This window comes from Engystomops pustulosus, chromosome 4 (assembly GCF_040894005.1).
Source record: "Engystomops pustulosus chromosome 4, aEngPut4.maternal, whole genome shotgun sequence".
In the NCBI taxonomy this organism is placed as follows: Eukaryota; Metazoa; Chordata; class Amphibia; order Anura; family Leptodactylidae; genus Engystomops; species Engystomops pustulosus.
The window spans coordinates 24,625,414-24,644,983 of record NC_092414.1 but is presented as its reverse complement, the minus strand read 5'-3'; the positions used below and the strand labels follow the sequence as shown (position 1 = coordinate 24,644,983).

Sequence of the window (19,570 nt, the reverse complement as noted above, 5' to 3'; positions counted from 1 at the left end):
ATGTGACCAACAAGGCACAAGAAATTTGAGCACATACAACATTGTGGTTATCATAAGTGATATGGTGTTTTATTGGTCCTGACACTCTATAACTGCGCTTTGCTTTGCCGTACTGTGAATCATGCATTCACTCAAGTGCATCTTTACAGCCAGGATCCTATAAATCCAGGATTCTCAGCGTTCATGTTTCATTCACAATTGATGTAGGAACACATATTGGGATATATTGTTTCCGTTAGCAATACAATCATTGCAGAGTGTCGTAAGCCAGAGAAAACGAATCGAGCCGGCATGATACAACTCTGAGATGTCTGAGATGCAAAATGGAGATGTGCCGGAAAGGTTGCAGCAATGAAAAATATCTTGGGTAGATGAGTCACTAGTACACAAAGAGCCACATGCATAGAATACAAGATTTATTTTCCAAGTGCAACAAAAATTCACAGAATTTACAAAATGGATGAATGAAATTTTTTTTTTTTTATGTCTACTGTCATCAGACCTCAAACAAATCCTCTTAAAGGAATATACACTGTATAATGGAAATATCGAGTGTCGGACGGGCCCACCAGAGGATCAGAGGATCCTCCGGTGGGCCCAGGCTGTATCCCATTACTGGACCTCAGAGCAGAAAGCAAACCAAATCGGAAACTTGCAGGGTATATTTTCTAAGGGATGATAGTGGGTGGGAGCCCAGTATAATATTATGTGGTGGGCCCAAGGATCCCTAATCCAAAGTTGGATATTTTTCATCAATGTACAGATGTAATGTTTGAAAATTAAAACATACAATTTGATTCACTTTTTTATTGCCAGCAAGATTGAGTCAAAAATCTTGGACCAGCTTTTTTGAAAAATTTTAACATCTACTAACTTGGCTTATGTTATATCTTAGACTAAGAGGACTCCTTGTTTGATTTGCGGGGAAGGAACCTCTGGGTAGGGGAGTTCTGTGTTACAGGGAGTGGCTCATACTGTCTACTCTACGGTGTAGATTAAACTCAGGCTCTTTTTAAGGGGGTTTAAATATTTTATATATCATTAACACGGATAGATTGCAAATGTTTTTTCCATTTCCCTGTGTCTTATTTGCTGTAATATCAAGTAATGTTTAATTAAAATTCCTAACCATCTTACATTTACTTTTTATGCATAGCAATGCATTTCCTTGGTAACAGACTACAAACAATGGGGCAGATTTACTTACCCGGTCCATTCGCGATCCAGCGGCGCGTTCTCTGCGGTGGATTCGGGTCCGGCCGGGACTCATTAAGGCAGTTCCTCCGACTTCCACCAGGTGGCGCTGCTGCGCTGAAGTTCCCCGGAATGCACAGAAGTTCATCTGCCTATTCCTAGTGAAGGTAAGCGCGAGCACCGCGACCTTTTTTTTTTTTAAATGCGGCGGTTTTTCCGAATGCGCCGGGTTTTCGTTCGGCCATGCCCCCCAATTTCCGTCGCGTGCATGCCAGCGCCGATGCGCCACAATCCGATCGCGTGCGCCAAAATCCCCAGGCGATTCAGGGAAAATCAGCGCAAAACGGAAATATTCGGGTGACACGTCAGGAAAACGCGAATCGGGCCCTTAGTAAATGACCCCCAGTGTATGGTTTAACCATGTGGTCACAACCCTTACATCAGTTCATTTCCACTATATAACATAAAGTTTGTAGGTGATCGAAAGAAGGAGAAAGATAAAAAAAGAGGTGTGAAAGTAGGGTCAGACTACATAATGTTTGTTTGTAGTCTTTTGCTAGGGAGATACATAATCTGCATAAAACAGTAATGGATTATAATATGTGTGGTGTAGCTGGTCGCCTTGGGCCTAAAACTTCTTAGGGGCCAATTGTCCCTTAAACTAACCACTTTTGATGCTTCTCTGTAAATACAATAAACATAAGGACCTGCTGAAACATATGTATAGAGAACAGCCTTTACAGGACCTTAAAAAGGTCCTCCGAAAACTAAAGCGTGGAATAAGACCCTTGTACCTTTGCTTTTATGTATGAAAAAAGCTTGGTTCTGGTATCATATGTAGAAAGTAGGTGTCATGACATTTTAGAAAATTAGATGCGTGAGGTCCACAATTCATAAAGCCTGGGCCTTATTTAATCTACCCCGTCATAAAATATTTTTAAGAAAGACTTTTTGCAAAATTGCTTTAATTTTTCATTAAATGGTTCCAAGGTATACAGTATCTAGAAGCCTAAAATTAGAGGAGTATCGGTAGTCTGGCACGCGTGTATCCAGAGCAGGTGTCTTCGGATCTGTAAGTCTTCCCATAGGATATATTAACACAGTGCAGTCAAATTACCTTCTGATTGCTGCGAGATTACAAAAATGATTGCGTTTTGCATTAATTTTGTGCTCAATTTGCCAATAAACATCAATTTGATCACGTATTGTGAATATGTTCGTAGACTTCAATGGAAAGAGGAAATCACACCTCTCCACTTCCAAGATACTGACCCCCATTATTTACACTTGTCTTGAGGATATCCCCTAGGTAGAGTAATACCCCTTTAAATGTTGGTGATCTGGAAGTCTATTTCATAGCACAAAGAGTTTACTTATGCAAATTCAGGATTGCCAAGAAAATGCTCGACTTTCACGATCAAGTTATCTTCATTTTCTGTGAAGAACGGTAAAACATTTTAGGACGAGCATTGCCGTCATTTTGACGAATAGTAAGTAATGCCAGAATATGGAGCAAGGATGAAAGGTGCAGTTTATAAGAAACTATATTAACGCACCATCACTCACATAGAGAAAGCTGAAGGTGTAAGCTATATCAGAAAGGCTTCCTCATTGATGACGCCTTCGGGTAGCCATGGTGCCGGGTCATTGCCGTCTACCGTGAATCATGAAACGCAGAGAACAATCAGTTTACTTCTCCTTAGCACTAAAAAACGTCTCGGCATAACTATCGCGGTCTGCCAGCGTTCATTGGAGTCAGTCTGCAGACACTTCATCTACTATCTTATTTTATTAGGCCGGAAAGATCAGGTTCTCTGCTTCAGGGTGATTTGTATCTGCTGGAAGATGAAGCCAGTCACTCCTAATAACTGCAGTATGATAAGTAAGCAGCGGCCAGACACAATGACCCATATTGGAGGTCTTTTCAGATTTGTCAGTGACTATATCTTTACCAATGCTTTATCTTTACTATGAAGCTCCCTGTTCCAAAGCTTGACCATTTATTCTGAAAATTCTTAGTAAAAAGCCAAGTAAATCGTCACAGGACTCCAAGGAGATACAAGGAGAGTCCTGATTACTTCGCCCACACACAGCAGTTGACAGTGAGAGTCCTGATTACCCCGCCCACACAAAGTGACTGACAGCAATAGTCCTGATTATCCCGCCAACACACAGTGATTGACAGTGAGAGTCCTGATAACCCCGCCCACACACAGTGATTGACAGTGAGAGCCCTGACAACCCCGCCCACCCACAGAGATTGACAGCAACAGTTTAGTGTGCAGCAGGTCAGGATTTCTGGCACAAGTTTTGCATGAATATTGCACCCCCTGCCCTCCTCCGACAGAGTGCACCACTTTTTTTTTGGTACACCTTTAACATAGGGTGTGCAATACACTTCAGTCAGACTTTGCATGTTAAATCTGTTGCATGGTCCGACTGAGCACCAGAAGGCCCCCTTCAATGCAGAAATTTGTGTCTGCGGCACAAAATGGTCACGTGCGACACAAATGTGGCATGGACCCTTCTTAAATAAATCCAAGCATTTTGTACTAGAAAGAACATACAAAGTCCAACAGAAAACTGGTACATGGCCCTTAGTAAATGTGCCCCATAGTGTTGGTAGTGGGAGTCCTAATTACCCCACCCACACACAGTGATTGACAACTTTTGCTGTCAGAATGTAAATGTAGAAGCCTGTCAACCATTGGTTTTGGGTGGGGTAATCAGGACAATCACTGTCAATCACTGTGCGTGGGGGCGGAGTAATCAGGACTCTCACTGTCAATCACTGAGTGTGAGGGCAGAGTAATTAGGACTCTCACAGTCAATCAGTGTGTATGGGCGGGGTAATCAGGGCTCTACCCATCAATCACTGTGTGTGGGGGCAGAGTAATCAGGACTCTCTCTGTCAATCACTCTGTGTGGACGGGGTAATCAGGACTGTCATTGTCAATGACTATGAGTGGGCAGGGTAATCAGGACTCTCACTGTCAACCACTGTGTGGGTGGGGTAATCAGGAATCTCCCAGTCAATCACTGTGTGTTTGCGGAGTAATCAGGACTCTCAGTGTCAATCACTGTGTGGGTGGGGTAATCAGGACTCTCACTGTCAATCACTGTGTGGGTGGGGTAATCAGGACTCTCACTGTCAATCACTGTGTGGGTGGGGTAATCAGGACTCTCCCAGTCAATCACTGTGTGTGGGCGGAGTAATCAGAACCCCTTACTGTCTCTCCTTGGAGTCCTGCCACATTTTTAGCCTATTTAATACTGCTCTGAAATAGGGAAGTGCAATCGCATGCCAATTTAAGACCGGGGCAGAAATAATGGCATGAAAAACACCAGATTTATCCATAGGATCCGTAGGGCTCTACTACACACACGCCATGATATTGTATATGATGATGCATTCATTCTTTAACCTTCCCGGATTACAATAATATCACAATACCAATAGATTTATAGCCAGAATCTCCATTTCACACGGAAAGAATGAATTCCACCTGGGTTTAAATTTCCCATATCCACCAGCAATAAATTGACAGATATTGATTTTCTGAATGCCCCCGCCTGTGGAAATGTTATTTGTGCTTGGTCTTTCCCCTCCTCCCCCCTCTGCTGCCGCACTGGGTAATCTTATTTCCGTATTTCAGATTATGCATAGGGATTACAGAGATAAGGTTTAGGGAGACATGGGAAATTAAAGCAATGACTCCAATCAAATGCATATCATAAGATACTTAAAGAGCGGGCGAGGACGGAGCGAGACATGTTTTAGATGAATGATGTGCAGTGAAGTAAGAACACCCAAGATGGTAATAACCGCTTTACCGCCGCTTGTGCTATCGCAGATCAGATATTAAGCTATTGGCGGGATGCAATAAATTACTAGTTGACATAAAACTCTCTTATAGCCATATACTATGCTACATATTTAAAGGGAACCTGGGGCCTCTATCTGAAGGACCACCCCCAGTTGGGGTTCAGGGACTGAAATCTAGTCTCCCCAATCCTGTCCAAATTATTTTTAGAGATTTTATGACTCTTTTGTGACATCATAGTCAAGAGTTTATAACATTTATTGAATTTCTCAAATTACTTCTCTGATTCACATATAAAGCTATATATAACAAATATATATTTATATAACATCTCATAGTCTTGCAGAAGGAGACCCTACAGATAATGAACACCTTCTTAGCTTCACACCATCCATCAATTCATTTCTTCGTTCAGTGCACTTGCCACCTTTACCACTAAACTCCTGCTTTAATCTGACCCAGAGGCACCAAATATGTCCTGGACACGTCCACCTAAAACTGCTGGGGTCCCAAAGAGCCGCCTGTGTATCTGTGCAACTAGTAATCCAAATATTTCTTGTACCAAGTCCTACATTTCCCTCCTACTGTCTTAATGCCTTGTCTACTGACTTAAAACTCAACCCATTTCCATCTAAATTTCCCCAAACTACCCATGTCCTTGATTCAGGGACAGATACCAAATATTAAGTACCGTCTATGTTCCATTGATTTTATTATATAAAACCCAAATTCAACCACCTTTCCCAGGAGGTCCATCACTTGGGCCCACCAAGACATCAAACATACCTTCTGTTCAAAGTCTTGTTGTGTAGTGTCCCTAGTAACACAATGCCAGCTTCAGGGTATATTAGTTTGCCCAAGCTGCTGGCTTATGGGTAAATCTTAAAGGTCCACTCTGGTGGGAGCTACACCATGAATTCTATGACATTTAATAGAAGAGGGTTGAGGAGAGTAGGAGAGGCCCACCAGAGTACCAGGGGATTTCCTGACTGACCCGGGCTCGGACTAAACACCGGACTACAGATTTCTAGAGGAAGCCCAATGTGGAAGCTACTTTGGTCTGCTCCCTGGAGATTGGTGAAGGGTGGCCCAAGTAACCCCAGTCCAACACTGGGGCTTACTGAACCATTGATGGATCCCAACAATCTCAGAAAGTTCAATCTATGACCTTCCTCTGAACTTCCATGAACTTCCTCTGGTAAATCTTAAAGGACCACTCTGGTGGAAACTACATCATGAATTCTATTACATTTAATGGAAGAGGGTTTAGCAGAGTAGAGTACCAGAGGATGTCCTGGCCGACCCAGGCTTTGACTAAACACTGGACTACAGATTTGTAGAAGAAGCCCAATTTGGAAGCTACTATGGTCAACTTCCTGGAGATTAGTGGAGGGTGAACTCTAGAATACATGTATATGGTGGGCGAAGTTACCCCAGTCTGGCACTGGTTTGGAGTTACTTGGGCCCACCAAGACATCAAACACACCTTATGTTTGATGTTTTGCTATGTAGAGACCCTAGTAACACAATGCCAGCTTCAGGGTAGATTAGTTTGCCCAAGCTGCTGGCTTACGGGTAAATCTTAAGGGTCCACTCTGGTAGGAGCTACACCATGAATTCTATGACATTTAATAGAATAGGGTTGAGTAGAGTATGATAGGTCCACCAGAGTATCAGGGGATTCCCTGACTGACCCGGGCTGGGACTAAACATTGGACAATTTCTAGAAGAGGCCCAATTTGGAAGCTACTTTGGTCTGCTCCCTGGAGATTGGTGTAGGGTGGCCCCCAAGTAACCCCAGTCCAACACTGGGGCTTACTGAACCACTGATGGATCCCAACAATCTCAGAAAGTTCAATCTATGACCTTCCTCTGAACTTCCATGAACTTCCTCTGGTAAATCTTAAAGGACCACTCTGGTGGAAACTACATCATGAATTCTATTACATTTAATGGAAGAGGGTTTAGCAGAGTAGAGTACCAGAGGATGTCCTGGCCGACCCAGGGTTTGACTAAACACTGGACTACAGATTTGTAGAAGAAGCCCAATTTGGAAGCTACTATGGTCAACTTCCTGGAGATTAGTGGAGGGTGAACTCTAGAATACATGTATATGGTGGGCCAAGTAACTCCAGTCTGGCACTGGTTTGGGGTTACTTGGGCCCACCAAGACATCAAACACACCATCTGTTCGATGTTTTGCTATGTAGAGACCCTAGTAACACAATTCCAGCTTCAGGGTAGATTAGTTTGCCTAAACTGCTGGCTTACGGGTAAATCTTAAAGGTCCACTCTGGTGGGAGCTCCACCATGAATTCTATAACATTTAATGGAAGAGGGTTGAGCAGAGTACGAGAGGCCCATCAGAGTACCATGAGATCTTCTGGCCGACCCAGGTTCTGACTGAACACTGGACTACAGAGTTTTAGCACTAGTCCAGTTTGGAAGCTGCTATGGTCTACTACTGGAGATTGGTGTAGGGTGCCCCAAGTAACCCCAGTCCAACACTGAGGCTTACTGAACCATTGATGGATCCCAACAATCTCAGAAAGTTCAATCCATGACCTTCTCTTCACGGGGTGCCTTGTACAGCGCCACTCAATATGTGGGCGCTATTTAAACTTTTGATTCCAATGATCTAAACAGATGCATTTTTTCCCACATACCCGGTGACATAATTCCGGCATTGCTGGCATTTTTAGAGTTAAACACTGTCACATTTTTCGCAGCCTATTCCTAGAGGTAACACTTTGCATTTCACACAATATATCACTGGGTTCCTAGAAATAATAAATCGCTGTGCCAGCTTCTAACACTATAAATGGAACCGCACCCTGGTGCCCGGGGGCTCTGTATAGATTGTCACCGGTGGGGGAGGTCTTCAGTAGATCGAAAAGTCATAGCATTGACAATGAGTCCAGTGGATTCATCTGTGTAGTCCGTAATGTTTAATCAAGGCCCCATAGTTGGGTATTGGGCGTACTACAAGGTCTAGTTGAATCCAGGATGTAAGGAGTCTTATTATTATATTGGATGAAATAGACGATGGAGGAGAGTTAACCCTTTGTTGCTGTTAAAGTGCCCATCCCTAGCTATATCATTGTACTTCTTGTATGCAGTATACGTGTCATATAATGTATTACTAGCACTCATAGATCACATCCTAGCAGTGTCTGTACTGATATATAAGTGCACCCCATCTCAGAGCCTCTATCACTGGCAGATATATGCTAGTACCCAGGTGTTGTCCCTGTTACGGGCAGTGACCCCCCTGTTATCCGGCGTCAGTGACCGGAATATCAATGTGAGCCTCATGTCTAGACATAATGGACTTTATAACCCAGAGGCTGAGCGCTCATAAATATTGTATCTCAGATTGCTTGGCTTCATTATCCAACATCTATCTATCATCTATATGTCTATCTATTATCTGTCTATTATCTATTCATCATCTATCTGTCTATCTATCTAATATCTATCTATCTATCTATCTATCTATCTATCTATCTCATATCTATCTATCTATCTATCTATCTATCTATCTATCTATCTATCTATCTATCTATCTCTCTATCTTTCTATCTATCTATCTCATATCTATCTATCTATCTCATATCTATCTATCTATCTATCTATCTATCTATCTCTCTATCTTTCTATCTATCTATCTCCTATCTATCTATCTATCTATCTATCTCATATCTATCTATCTATCTATCTATCTATCTATCTTTCTATCTATCTATCTATCTATCTATCTATCTATCTATCTATCTATCATCTATCTATCTTTTATCTATCTATCTATCTATCTATCTATCTATCTCTCTATCTTTCTATCTATCTATCTATCTCATGTCTATCTATCTATCTATCTATCTATCTATCTATCTATCTATCTATCTATCAATCAATCATCTATCTATATTTTATCTATCTATCTATCTATTTATCTATTATCTGGCTATTATCTATTCATCATCTTTCATCTATCTATCCATCCATCCATCCATCTATCTATCTATTATCTAGCTATCTTATATCAATCTTTTATCTGTCGATTATCTATTCCTAATCTATATTTCTGTCTACTGTATATCTATTCATCATGTATCTATCTCATATCTATCTATCTATCTATCTATCTATCTATCTATTTATCATGGACAACTAAGCACATTCTTACTCTTAGGCAGCTTGATAAATCTCCCCTCTTATGTATCTATCTCATATCTTTTCATCTATTGATCCATACTTGCAGCTCTCTATCTGTTCACCTGTTCTGCGCCTCCCTTCTAGTATCAGTACAATACATGATGGGCTGTCATAGGACCACTAGTAAATTAATAGCATTACCGTTACCGTGTTATAACAGCGCAGGAAGGGGATGGGGGGGATCGGGAATCCTCATCTCAGCGCCTGTATCTGGACGGGGGATGTGATGTGATTTGTCTTCAGATACACAGAGACGATTCCTTTTAGCCGGGGTGAACTCATCTCCCTTCCTTTCGATGATAACATTATTACATTTCTGGGATTTTATTTGATTCCTCTAATACTTTATAGTCTATTTTATTTCCCATCACACTCAATTGCCTGGAGGGAGGATCCTGAGGAATATCACGTAATGGATATGTCCTGCCTTATGAAAAACATTTACAAGACTTACACACAATATATATTAGATATTCATATGGAAAATGGCCTTCTCCATCATCCACAGGGACGGAAGAAGAAAGAATCTACATTAGGAGATGATCATTCACCAATAAAGAAACCTAAGCAATTGCTTTGGACATCCTCAGGATACCAATACAGTTTAGAGTGAACCTTTCCCCAGGAATATAATTTTAGCTGGTGACAGGTTCCAATAACCTATGCTATGCTGATATTAAAAATGCCTTTGTCCGCATTCTGAATCACTTCAGGACTTTATAAAACTTAATTTCACATTACCTGACTCCCTGCTAGCAGCGTATGCTGAGTCCCAAGGGAGGGGAAGCTGCATCCTGTTTGTGCCTATGTCAGTCTCCTCTCCTCCACACTTATCCAGCTTACTTCCCACTCCCCAGTTCCTGTAATGTGCATTAAACAGAGGAAGGACGGTTAGTTTTGAAAGAATGCATGATAAGACACAGACACACGTTTTACTTATTCAAACCAGATAAGGAAGAATATGATTTTTTTTTCTGCTTTTATTTTCTGATTGTGGACTTTGATGTAGGCTGCCATTTTGCTTGACCTGTTTAAGAGATGATTCGTTGAGGTTTGAGCTGAGCCATCTTCATAAAAGGCAGGTGTCTTCTGTATTATACAACTATATTAATGCCAGTCATCTAGCCCCTCCTGTGACATCATTGGATATGACATAAGGCTTCATTAAAGGCAGGTGCCTTCTCTATTATACAGCAATATTGATGCCGATCATCAACCCCCGTTAATATCATCCCGATATGATTTAAGGGTGCTAATAAAATTTTTCAAAAGGTGACTCTTCCCATGATTACAAGATTCTAAAATATACTACGGATAAAAAAATAACACATTCTCAAATCCACTGTTATTGTGAAAAATACAGCATTTCACAGATATAATTACTACCTGTCTCTATTAGTCCCGGTGTTTACAATTTTGTTTATCCTTGGGTCTGACTGTAAGTCTTCTCATGAATAGCTTCTCTTATCTGCACACTTCCTGCCAGCAAGCAGCAGTGTGCAGAGACTTACTATACAAGCTACAGATAGATAAGGTCAGGAGGGAGGGAGGCATATAGCAGAGCCGACTGTGTGTTTTATTAATTAGGTGAATTTGCGGAGCTGAGAGTGTCATTGTGTGTTATATTCATCTAATTGATCTCATCATATCTCATCTCTGATTTGTCTCCTCTTTTTTTCTATGTGTCAGATACTAGTAAAAGTTCAGAAGCCAAATAAAAGTGTAGATAAACATGGACCCTGATAATCTAAGCACATGGTCAGCACAGCATCTCATAGCACTAGAGGGATCATGAATTGTCTGCTTAGAGAGTCCCCGCCCACACTCTGGAATCTCACACTGATCATCACTGAGTGATAGGAGCTAAAACATCAATAATGCTGAGTAAAATTGAAAGGTATGGGGGTTAAAAAAGATCTTTATTGTGTAAATATCACTAGGGGATTACAATTTTAGAACTTTCTTTCATGGGCAAAGCCCATTTAACTTTATGCTGTGGTGTAATTAAGAATGCAGAGTATGGAAAGGGCTCACAGGCTGGGTCCCCTTAATTAAAGGGATTTTCTACAAAACAAGTTAGCTCCCTAGAGATGAGTGGAGCAGAAGGACATGCGCGGCCATCTTTTCCACTCATCTTGGGGAGCGACAAAAGGTCCGATGGAGGTACCTTGGACCCCCCCCTGTTCTCATGATCACTGAGACGCCCACCAATGAGCATGTTATGCCTTATCCTGTGTATAGGGCCTAACTTGTTTCGTGGGAAAACCACTTTGAGGGCAGGTGTTTTATGTATTATACAGCCCTCATTGACACCAATCAGCATCCTGTCCTCTTGTAACATCATCGGATGGTAACGACTTTATGACATGAAAGCCTCTTAGTAGTTCCCAGTCCTATCATTCAGCGATATTGATTACAGCCTTTAATAGATGAGCAATATATTTACAATATACTGCAATACAGTTGTGAAGCAGAATATTGTAAAAGCAATCAGACCCCCTTGGGGGATTACTGCCGTTTTTTGTCAATTCCATCACATTTGGAATTTTTTTCCAGCTTCCTAGTACATTGAAAGGAATATTAAATGTGTCCACTAGGAAGTTCAATGTGTCCTGCAGAAAACTAGTCCCCATATGACTTTGTGGATGGAACAACAAAAAAATGATTGTTATTTAAAGGTGTGGAAATGCAAAAACATAGCAGTTCCCAACTTACCTCTGCTGGAGGCCAAGCAGAAATACATAAAGATGTAGAATCTTCATATCTATGACATCAAATACTTGACATACAAGCCTTGATAAAATTGCATCTCCTGAAGCACGGTCTGGAATTGCAACTATTTTCCCTCTAACCCCACCTCCACTCCAAATGTGTGTGGATGGAGCATGGAGTAGGCGTACCAGGCCATGGAACAGGGTTTCTACCACAGGTTATACCACAACTCTACGCCATACAGAGCTGCACGATCTAGATTATAATGTAGGTGATTTGGGTGGTAGCCCGGGGCGCAGGCCTTTTAGAGGGCTCATGGCCACCAAATCCACCCACTAAATTTTATACTGAGAAGGACCTTCACCCATGAAATTCTTGTATATCTGTTCCTGCTCTCAATACACATGTACACAAAAACCAGTTCAGGAACTTCAAAGGTCCTGAAACCGCAGATTGAGGCCGGCAGAAGAGACACATCCAACATTCTCCAAGAAGCTGATCCTTGTACCACATGTAGAGAGTGAATTCCAAACTTGTAGGAGCCATAATATTCCTACAGCCCAGGCCCTACGGTAGTCTTAGGCCACCCCTGGGTGGTGATATACATTGAAGCTGGTGCCACTTGGTACATCCAATGTGACCGGCAGGACGGGGCTAACATCAAAATAAATCCCCCCGTAGAATTAAGTAGGTAACCTATTAAGACAAGAACTATTACAAAAAAAGGTCTTTTTCCTAGCATCTTATCCGTACGGCCACATCATATTGTAACAATGGATCATGTACACATTAAATAGGCATAAAAACAAACCCGCTTAAGGAATGACCACCCTCATTGCGCCATTTGTAGTCATTATTAAAAACAGCTGGTGTAGGAAGGATCCAATTACATTTGCAGAAGATTCCCTTGATTGACATCTGGCCGTTCCATCTCTGATTCTTTTTTTCCGAGACGCGGAGAGAGATTACTTCCTGCAGCTGTATAAACCATGCACAATTAACCTTCTCAAAACGCATTGGCTCCTTCTTAATTAGAGCGCCAAGGAGGTCGGAGCTCCCCTTCATTGGAGATCTCAAAAATAATCGTTTCATTGTCTCAACGTATCTTTAATCCTGGGGCAATCTGTTTTTTTTTTTTTATGAATGAATGAATCCGCATAATCAGGTTTCTACGAGGGGCTACGACGGAGGGAGCTGCGACAAACGGAGAAGAGCTGAGGTTTTGTTTTTTTTTGGGGGGGGGGGCGATACATCATATTTATTATGATGTTGGTAAAACCTCCTCTGTACCTTTAAATACAGCTGAATTTTTCAAGGGGCGTTCTAAATAGAGACAAGGAAGCTGCCAGGAAATAGGACAGTAGTGATTTATGTTCCATTAAGGGGACTTTTACTATGGGAAATACTGACTCACACTAAATAGATTAACAGCTTTTATTCTCATAAACTCAAGGGCTTTATGCCATAGTTGTAGTTCGTACAGTTAACATGGAGACTTTGGGGAGTGGGTGTGCCAAATCCTGGTAGGTATAATCCCATTTATTACTAGATGGCAGGATGACCCTCCCTAGAGGAACTGTATTAGTAGAATGATGGCCATCATGGGCTTTCTTGGTCTACTTTTAACTTAGTCTTACAGATGTTCAGTTAGAATGAAACCTTTAATGAGAGGTTGTGGCCAGTACTGGTAGGTATAATCCCATTTTCTACTAGATGACAGGATGTCCCTCCCTAGAGGAACTGTATTGTAGAATTATGATATCCATGACTCATTCATTCCACGGAGCCAACATTTTACAGGACTGTGACATCGCTATGGCCTACTCATAGGGGCATATTTACTTACCCGGTCCCTGCGCGATCCCCGAGGTGCATTGTCCGACGAGGATGAAGTCTGTCGCGATTCAACAAGATTGTGCGCCTGAGATCCTGCATGTGTCGCTTCCGTGCTCAGGTTAGCCAGTGTTCACCTTCTTCTTCTCGGTGTATGTAAGTACATGACTTGCGACACAATTAGGATTTTCAATCCCGCACTTAGTCCGAATCAGTCGGGTTGTCCGATGGCCCCCGGATATGTGTCGCATGAAAGTCTCCGCCAAAATCTGATCGCGTGCTCCAAAAACCCCTGTTAAATGTGGCACAAAACTAAAATAGACGGGAAACCCGCCGGAAATGCAGTCCGCGGACCCTTAGTAAAGGTGCCCCATAGAATTGAACCTTTGGAGAGAGGATGTGCCCAGTTTTAGTACATACAATTCCATTTGCTACTAGATGGCAAGCTTACCCTCCTTACAGGAACTGTATTAGTATAATGATGACCTATTCTTGGACACAGAATCTCCATGGTGCTTCCACTCTACAAACCTTTTATGGACTTCCTTGATCTACTATTATCTTAGTCTCATTGACGTACAATTAGAATTAAACGTTTGGAGTGAGGGTGAGCCTAGTTCTTAGTAGGTATACACCCATTTGTTACTAGATGACAGGATGACCCTCCCTAGAAGAACTATATTTGTAGAATAATGAGATTGATGACCTGCTCCCACTCCCAGATTCTCCACAGTGCTTCCACTTAACAGACCTTTGATGTCACCTCCACCAGTTACATGACCTGGTTTTATCTCAGTCCTATTGAAGTGAATGGGACTGAGTTGTGATACCAAGAACAGCCACTATACAATATACGGAGCCATGCTTGGTAGGAAGTGATCATATTGATACCTATGGTTGATGGTTGATCAAGGGGACATTCGGTTTTGGACCCCACCAATCTAACATAATTATCTAGAAGTTCTGATTCAGTTACATAATGGGGCACATTTACTTACCCGGTCCCGCGCGATCCCCATTTCAGAATGTCCGTCGGAATGCACATCTGCCACCGGAGTTCACCTTCTTCTTCCTGGTGCATGTGAGTGCGTGTCTTGCGACACAAATCGAAATGCTGAATTCTGCGTGTAGTCCGAATCCATCGGATCGTCCTAAGCCTGCCCCCCGATTTCTGTCGCATGAAAGCCGGTGCGGATCCGCCAAAATCCGGTCGCGTGCGCCACAAAAAACGGATATTCCGACAATAGTGTGGTCCGCGGACCCTTAGTAAATGAGCCCCAATATCTTTTCTGTAACCCTCATGTGTGAGATTGAACTTCAGAATATTTGAAATGAAGGCGAGGACCCTACTGCAACTTTTTGGTGAAGGACTATAGAATTTCTTTGATCTTTGGAACCTCAATATATTTGGATCTGCCCTATATCTTGTTTTTGTCTTAAGGGCCTTGGAATGTCATCCTAATGGGGAGAGTAAGCATTTCCTAAGGCAAGGTTTGCCTGCCAAGTACCCCTTACTCAAATAAATTATTTCAGACAACCCCCTAGGACATAGTCATACATTGCATTGTTTATTGAGTCACTACTTGTACCAAGAGAGTTGTGGCATGTACTCCCTGGGGTACATCCATTCCACATCCCACTGATTGAGAACAAAGAACCTATGAAAATGTCTTCATGTGTCAAGATGGGATCCTTCTCTTGTACATGTATGGAAGAAGAGTCCAATAATGTCCTAATAGCTTTGCCTTTTAGATCCCAAATGGTTCACCTTAGGGACCACATCTGATATAATGAAACCTGGAGAGATGTATGAGCGTAGCTTTATACGGAGGCACAATCCAATGATTCTTCATCAGTCTGACAGGACTCTCAGCTTGCTACACATAATGAAACCTCCGAACATTATATCACCATCACATGTAGTCCCGAGTTACCACAACATAATCAATGGATCCCATAGGATCACTCGTCATTCGCGACGTGGTTCCAATCACATGAACATAAATTATGTACGAAATGTCATCCATGGGATGGATCACCACGTCCGTACAAAAAGGCCCAAGATACAAATATGTGAAACATGTTACATCACAAACATTTCTGCATGTTCCCTTAGTATTCCCCAAATTTTTAATGGGCATCTCCATTGATATGCGTCATCTCTGGCTTGGAGCAGCAGGCATGATAATATCATTAGAAAAGTGCCCATGTATACAGGATAGGAGTAGTAGTACTGTGCTGTGCACATATATACAGGATAGGAGTAGTAGTACTGTGCTGTGCCCATATATACAGGATAGGAGTAGTAGTACTGTGCTGTGCCCATATATACAGGATAGGAGTAGTAGTACTGTGCTGTGTCCATATATACAGGATAGGAGTAGTAGTACTGTACTGTGTCCATATATACAGGATAGGAGTAGTAGTACTGTGCTGTGTCCATATATACAGGATAGGAGTAGTAGTACTGTGCTGTGCACATATTAACAGGATAGGAATAGTAGTATTGTGTTGTGCCCATATGTACAGGATAGGAGTAGTAGTACTGTGCTGTGCCCATATATACAGGATAGGAATAGTAGTACTGTGTTGTGCCCATATATACAGGATAGGAGTAGTAGCACTGTACTGTGTCTATATATACAGGATAGGAGTAGTAGTACTGTGCTGTGTCCATATATACAGGATAGGAGTAGTAGTACTGTGCTGTGCCCATATATACAGGATAGGAGTAGTAGTACTGTGCTGTGCCCATATATACAGGATAGGAGTAGTAGTACTGTGCTGTGCACATATTAACAGGATAGGAATAGTAGTATTGTGTTGTGCCCATATGTACAGGATAGGAGTAGTAGTACTGTGCTGTGCCCATATATACAGGTTAGGAATAGTAGTACTGTGTTGTGCCCATATGTACAGGATAGGAGTAGTAGTGCTGTACTGTGTCTATATATACAGGATAGGAGTAGTAGTACTGTGCTGTGTCCATATATACAGGATAGGAGTAGTAGTACTGTGCTGTGCCCATATATACAGGATAGGAGTAGTAGTACTGTGCTGTTCCCATATATACAGGATAGGAGTAGTAGTACTGTGCTGTGCCCATATATACAGGATAGGAGTAGTAGTACTGTGCTGTGAACATGTATACAGGATAAGAGTAGTAGTACTTTGCTGTGCCCATATATACAGGATAGGAGTAGTAGTACTGTGCTGTGTCCATATATACAGGATAGGAGTAGTAGTACTGTGCTGTGCCCATATACAGGATAGGAGTAGTAGTACTGTGCTGCGTCCATATATACAGGATAGGAGTAGTAGTACTGTGCTGTGCCCATATGTGCAGGATAGGAGTAGTAGTACTGTGCTGTGCCCATATATACAGGATAGGAGTAGTAGTACTGTGCTGTGTCCATATATACAGGATAGGAGTAGTAGTACTGTGCTGTGTCCATATATACAGGATAGGAGTAGTAGTACTGTGCTGTGTCCATATATACAGGATAGGAGTAGTAGTACTGTGCTGTGCCCATATACAGGATAGGAGTAGTAGTACTGTGCTGCGTCCATATATACAGGATAGGAGTAGTAGTACTGTGCTGTGCCCATATATACAGGATAGGAGTAGTAGTACTGTGCTGTGTCCATATATACAGGATAGGAGTAGTAGTACTGTGCTGTGCCCATATACAGGATAGGAGTAGTAGTACTGTGCTGTGTCCATATATACAGGATAGGAGTAGTAGTACTGTGCTGTGCCCATATATGCAGGATAGGAGTAGTAGTACTGTGCTGTGCACATATATACAGGATAGGAGTAGTAGTACTTTGCTGTGCCCATATATACAGGATAGGAGTAGTAGTACTGTGCTGTGTCCATATATACAGGATAGGAGTATTAGTACTGTTCTGTGCCCATATATACAGGATAAGAGTAGTAGTACTTTGCTGTGCCCATATATACAGGATAGGAGTAGTAGTACTGTGCTGTGCCCATATACAGGATAGGAGTAGTAGTACTGTGCTGTGTCCATATATACAGGATAGGAGTAGTAGTACTGTGCTGTGCCCATATATGCAGGATAGGAGTAGTAGTACTGTGCTGTGCACATATATACAGGATAAGAGTAGTAGTACTTTGCTGTGCCCATATATACAGGATAGGAGTAGTAGTACTGTGCTGTGTCCATATATACAGGATAGGAGTATTAGTACTGTTCTGTGCCCATATATACAGGATAAGAGTAGTAGTACTTTGCTGTGCCCATATATACAGGATAGGAGTAGTAGTACTGTGCTGTATCCATATATACAGGATAGGAGTAGTAGTACTGTGCTGTGCCCATATACAGGATAGGAGTAGTAGTACTGTGCTGTGTCCATATATACAGGATAGGAGTAGTAGTACTGTGCTGTGCCCATATATGCAGGATAGGAGTAGTAGTACTGTGCTGTGCCCATATATACAGGATAGGAGTAGTAGTACTGTGCTGTGTCCATATATACAGGATAGGAGTAGTAGTACTGTGCTGTGCCCATATACAGGATAGGAGTAGTAGTACTGTGCTGTGTCCATATATACAGGATAGGAGTAGTAGTACTGTGCTGTGCCCATATATGCAGGATAGGAGTAGTAGTTCTGTGCTGTGCATATATATACAGGATAAGAGTAGTAGTACTTTGCTGTGCCCATATATACAGGATAGGAGTAGTAGTACTGTGCTGTGTCCATATATACAGGATAGGAGTAGTAGTACTGTTCTGTGCCCATATATACAGGATAGGAGTAGTAGTACTGTTCTGTGCCCATATACACAGGAATAGAGTGTTGGTACTATGATGTCCCCATAAGTAAGAGTTTCATACAGTAACACCGGCACACACATATATTGACCGCTGTATATATGAATATATATGAACACATGTATCATGCAGGGATTATAACTTGAGGAAGACAACATTCAAAAAGAGGCTCAGTCAGTGGGGGGTTAATCTCTCAAATGAACCAAAGCCTGTACAGATGGACATAAAAACATTTTGTATAAGTTTCTTAGACAAATATTGACAAGAAATATTGCAACTATTTCTATAACTCAGATGGCAGACCACAAGCAAAAATCAGTGTGTCATAGGGCAAAGTACAAAAAAGTATAAAACAATCTTTATTGGGTTACCACAGATGATATACAAGACAAACTCACGATTAAAATCAATTAAAAAGTACAAAGTACATACAAAAAATGCCACGTTGGTTACACAGGTAAGTATACACCAACAACACCCCCTCACACACTGAATATAGTATTCCCAAAGATAACTTGTAAACACCTGACTGTGTGCTAGCTAGTCCCAATAATGGACAAAAGGATAAACATAATTAAAGTGCATGATATACAAAGGTACATGGGTCCTGCATGAGGCCTAGATACATTACGCTGCACATGGAACCATGATGTTCCAATCGGTGGAGAAAAGATCACTGAGTGAGGTAACGGAATGAAGGTGGAGGGGGTGGAGGGCTCCCCACGCGTTCCGTCTCCTGCTAGGAGACTTCCTCAGGGGTAGAACTCAGATGGCGTCTCTAAGAATCTCCATTTGAAGACGTAGAGAAAACTTAATGATGAATTTGCATAGAAATCTCCATTTGAATCCCGCAGCTGGACAGTTCTCCGGGCCGGCATCACGAGTCTGAGAGTAAGAGGAATAGATGGAGGTCTGTTCTTATCACTAACCAGATCTTGTGAAGAACAAACGTCCTATTGGTAACAGCTCTCGATGAATGGATTGACGTC

General features: G+C 41.8%; 1 protein-coding gene and 1 long non-coding RNA gene across 7 annotated transcripts in view; one reads left to right on the top strand and one right to left on the bottom strand.

Annotated features, from left to right (window-relative positions):
* The window catches only part of GRIA1 (glutamate ionotropic receptor AMPA type subunit 1), a 178,204-nt gene that overhangs the window by 38,020 nt on the left and 120,614 nt on the right, over positions 1-19,570 (top strand). The window lies entirely within an intron of this gene.
* Positions 1-19,570, bottom strand: part of LOC140128901 (uncharacterized) — a 44,279-nt gene that overhangs the window by 3,296 nt on the left and 21,413 nt on the right. For both annotated transcript variants that reach the window (XR_011855175.1, XR_011855176.1), the window contains exon 2: positions 9,975-10,093. This is a non-coding gene — a long non-coding RNA (uncharacterized lncRNA). The remainder of the gene's footprint in view (positions 1-9,974; positions 10,094-19,570) is intronic.